Source organism: Hippocampus comes, unplaced genomic scaffold, assembly GCF_001891065.2.
Source record: "Hippocampus comes isolate QL1 unplaced genomic scaffold, H_comes_QL1_v1.1 scaffold216, whole genome shotgun sequence".
In the NCBI taxonomy this organism is placed as follows: Eukaryota; Metazoa; Chordata; class Actinopteri; order Syngnathiformes; family Syngnathidae; genus Hippocampus; species Hippocampus comes.
This window is the reverse complement of record NW_017805143.1, coordinates 111,672-116,590: the sequence shown is the minus strand read 5'-3', so window position 1 is coordinate 116,590 and position 4,919 is coordinate 111,672. Positions and strand designations below refer to the sequence as shown.

Sequence of the window (4,919 nt, the reverse complement as noted above, 5' to 3'; positions counted from 1 at the left end):
TTAAAAAACAAGGCATCGATTCAACTCCTGATGACAAGCCACCATCCAGCGAGGAAGCAATGCAAATAGCAACAAATCCTTCAGTATGCACAAGAATTACCAGACATCGGTGATCAACGGGACAGTTACTTGCAACTAGCAACAAAACTGTATGACACGCAGGCAAACATTGTCATAAACCAAAGAATGCATCCAACCAAACAATCCAAAATAGACACACTTTTTTTCCCAAGACAGAAAAAAAATAAACATGAAAATACTGTACGTATTTTACTGTTGTGATTTTTTTTTTGGATACACCTGTATTGCAGTTTTTGTTATATAAAGTTTTTTCACAGTATATTTTTGTATTTTATTGATTGTGTTGTTACACATGTATTTTTGTCAACATACTTGCTTGCAGGTTGGTAAAGGACATGTACCATGCTCATTTCCCAAATGAGGAATTTCTGTTAGCAGGACAAATTGGACAGCGCAAACACGAGTCCGCACTAGAGAATATTTACTGTATTTGTTTTTTGGGGGGAAAACCCCATTATGTTGCATCATATTTGACCGAAAAGCCCTGCCATTCACAGTCACTGGTAGTGTAGTGGTAAACTCGCAAGTTTTTGGTGCAGGTGGCATGGGTTCAGAACCTGCTCAATGACCTCTGAAATAAAATTTTAAACACTTACTTTTTCTTTGGGAAACCCCCGATAAGTTGCATCATGTATGACCAAAGTGCACTGCCATTCAGTCACTGGTGTTGTAATGGTAAACTCGCCGCCTGTCCTTTGCAGGCAGTGGGGGTTCAAAACCTGCTCAGTATTATGGCAAAATAAAATTTCAAACACTTAATTTTTTTTGGGGAAACCCCATTACGTTGTGTCATATATGACTGAAAAGCCCTGCCATTCACAGTCACTGGTCGTCTCGTGGTAAACTCGCCTGCTTTGGGGGCAGTCAGAGTTGGCTCAACTCCCAGTCAGTGATGTGCAAATACAGCACCAAACACTTGGTTCCTGTTTTCCATGGGAAAACCCCAATATGTACCGTCATATATGACCAAAGTGCCCTGCCATTCACAGTCACTGGTAGTGTAGTGGTAAAACCGCAGGCTTTCAGTGGAGTCAGCGCAGGTTCAAAACATGCTCAGTACTGTATCGTGTGAAAATCTAATTTCAAACAGTTAGTCAATTTTTTCTTTGCGAAAACCCCATTATGTTGTGTCATATATGACGGAAATGCTCTTCCCTTCACCGTCACTGGTAGTCTAGTGGTAAACTTGCTGGTTTTCGGAACAGGCAGCGCCGGTTGACAACCCCCTCAATGACGGGTGAAAATACTGCAACAAACACTTGGTCACTTTTTTCCAGGGGAAAACCCCAATATGTAGCGTTTTATATGAATAAAGTGCCTTGCCAGTAACAGTCACTGGTAGTGGAGTGATAAACTGCCTGGCTTTCGGTACAGGCAGTGCCGATTGACAACCCCCTCAGTGACGTGTGAAAATAAAATTTCAAACACTAAATTACCTTTCTCTTTGGAAACTCCCGATAGGTTGCATCGTGTATGACCAAAGTGCATTGCTATTCACAGTCACTGACAGTGGAGTCATAAACTTGCTGGCTTTCAGTGCAGGTAGTGCGGGATCAAACCTTGCTCAGTGACGTGTGAAAATATAATTTCAAACACTTAGTTAATTTTTTTTATTTTATTTTTTTATTTATTTATTTATTTTTTATGAAAACCCCATTACGTTGTGACATATATGACGGAAATGCCCTTCCATTCACAGTCACTGGTAGTCTTGTGGTAAACTTGCAGGCTTTGGGAGTAGTCAGAGTTGGATCAATTCTCGGTCGTTGACATGTGCAAATCCAGCACTGAACACTTGGTTACGTTTTTCCATGGGAAAACCCCAATATGTGGCATCATATATGACTAAAGTGGCCTGCCATTTGCACTCACTGGTAGTGTAGTGGTAAACTCACTGGCTTTCGGTACAGGCAGCACTGTTTGACAACCCCCTCAGTGACATGTGGAAATACAGCACCAGACACTTGGTTACTTTTTTTTCCATGGGAAAACCGCAATATGTCGCATGATATATGACTAAAGTGCCTTGCCAGTCACAGTCACTGGTAGTGTAGTAGTAAACTACCTGGCTTTCGATGCGGGGAGTTATGGTTCAAAACCTGCTCAGTGATGTGTGAAAATACAGCACCAAACACTTGGGTAATTTTTTCCATTGGAAAACCCAATATGTAGCGTCATATATGACATAAGTGCCTTGCCCGTCACAGTCACTAGTAGTGTAGTGGTAAACTCGCTGGCTTTCGGGGAAGGCAGCGCCGGTTCAAAACCCCTTGAGTGATGTGTGAAGATACAGCACCAAACACTTGGTTATTTTTTTCCATGGGAAACCCCCAATATGTCGCGTCTTACATGACCAAAGTGCCCTGCCACTCACAGTCACTGGTCATGACATAAAACACAAGGAGGAGACAGGATACTGAATTCTGGTACCAGGGGGGAACGAGGAGAAGCATCGGTTTCAGTTCTCTGCACGTCACCCAAGGATCTCGCCACTCGCCCTCTCATTTATTGGGAATCTAATACATAAGTATGTCCAACCTAAAGGATGAGGGCTGTTGAAGACACCCTGAACGTGTTTGAATATGTGTGTGTGTGTGAGTGAAAATTACGTACATGTGTGCATGAGAACGTAATCAATTTATCATTAACCTCCTGGGACCTGGCGTCCACATGTGTGGACATGACGTTTTGGGTTGTCAAGACTACAATGTTAAATTTTGGACTACAAGGGCCTGGCGTCCACTTACGAGGATGTTACATCATGTAAAAATATAATTCTTTGTTTTTACACTCATCAGGTCCCAATTAGCCTAAATATCAAAGAGAAAATAAAAATAAAATAAAAATGCATGCCTTGCAAGACTCCAGGTCTTAGGAGGTTAAAAATATGCAAATGTGTGATAACTAAAAAGAATCAACCTAACACATGTACTGGCCCACCAAGGGAAGAGGTAACCCCAAAACGGCCCACCGCAAAAATGAGTTGACACCCCTGGTCCAGATCAGTGAGCAAAGTGTAGACTGTCCTTCAAAAATACATCCCCTCTCTCATGTGCTGAAGGAGAACACATGTACCAGAAAAAGAAGATCAGTGCAGTTGTCCATATGTTAGTGTGATCATACATTATAACAGGAAATGGGGACACGCAACCATTGATATTCTAGCATGTCGACAGAAACACAGATGACCTTTTTACAATGTACAGCAATTAGTGTGGTCAGCAACACTTCAGAGAGTTACAATGTTTCCTTTTCATGCTCTCTGGCAATCTCATTTTTTTTCAAGATTTTCTTGCTTGTAATCAGCCAAATTAGTTAATAATAATATGATTACATACAGATATCTTTTTTACAAATCATAGACATGTAATTTCATAAATTATGTAACCAATTTAACTAAATCCATCCATAGTTTCGATGGCCTGCGTGTTTCATCCATGTATTTCTTCAATGGAATTTTAACCGTAGAACTGTAGCGAAGCCACTCGAGTGAGGCACGAGTCAGCAGTCGATAGTCTGCTGCTCTCTGCTGTGCGTGCTTTCAGCGTGAACATGGACGCACGCGCGCGTCTTTTGGCTTCAACCAATCAGCGCTGATGCAACGGACATTACACATCAAAGAGCTTTGATCTGGGACACCAGCTAAGCTTGCCTAGCCGACTATTTAGTGTTCCATTAACCTGCCATGCACGTTTTGGGAATGTGGGAGGAAACCAATGCAGGCACGGGGAGAGCATGCAAACTTTACACAGGAAGGACGGGGCCGTAATCGAACCTTTCACATCTGCACTGTGAGGGCGACACGCCCCACCAGTTGCCCACCGCGCTGCCGCAAAGCATAATACACAAAATCATTAATGAAGATTTATAGTCTTTTAATTCTCATGACATTCATTTATTTAACATAACGTAGCACGTGATATGCACTTATTACCATTCTCTCCATGCAATAATTTATTTGGTCAAATGAATTTTGAAGATACAATATTCCATTTTTTATAGGTACCATTGAAACGCAAAAAAAAAATGAGGGATTACTGTATTTATCTATTTCATATTTATTCCTTGACTCTGGAATTTATTTCAGTTGTTCGCAACCACCGTGGATAAAATCTTAATTATATTCATTTATGATATGGGGTATTTTATCAGTCACACTATTTTTAACCTCTCTAAAACATTCTGCATAGTTCATTTTTCTTCAAGCCATCATTTATCGTACAATTTCATATTTCTTGTGTGTTGTAACTCCTGTTGTGTTCTAATAGTGTATGCTAATGTTGTCTTTTGCTTATTCCTATAGACCAGTTTCATGTGACTTATGCATACATTGAATATGGCTGCGCGCGGAACGCGGAGGCAGAAAACACGTTTTACAGAACAAAATCATGCCGTCCTCATGCTGTTCTGTGGGTTGTCACAATAGAAAGAGCACACACAGAGAGCTCGTCTTTTATAGAATTGCTCTGGTCAACACCCCTTCAAGAAAAAAACGGCGAAAGGTGTGGCTACAAGCTTTACTACGTGAGAATTGGACTGACGGGGCAATTAAGAATGCTCACTTCGTCTCTGGTAAGTACTTGGGAATTAGATATAGCATGTCAAATTATATTCTATTTTGTGAAAGCCCAGAATAATGTTCAATTTGTGAAAGTAACAAATGAGTGAAGCTGTTGATATGTAGTCTTGACAGTCAAACGTGTTTACAAGTTGTGTGTGAAGTAACTCTTCAATGCTTCATGCACATTTTAAAAACAAACATATCCAGTCATACTAATGCCAAATGATAAAAACATGCTTCACCACACACACTCTCTCTCTCTCTCTCTCCCTCTCTC

At 40.8% G+C, this 4,919-nt stretch overlaps 2 long non-coding RNA genes across 2 annotated transcripts in view; one reads left to right on the top strand and one right to left on the bottom strand.

The window, feature by feature from the left end:
* The window catches only part of LOC109514490 (uncharacterized), a 21,963-nt gene that overhangs the window by 14,279 nt on the left and 2,765 nt on the right, over window positions 1–4,919 (top strand). The gene's annotated exons all lie outside the window — the stretch shown is intronic.
* LOC109514492 (uncharacterized) overlaps window positions 1–4,919 on the bottom strand; it is an 8,994-nt gene that overhangs the window by 3,236 nt on the left and 839 nt on the right. The gene's annotated exons all lie outside the window — the stretch shown is intronic.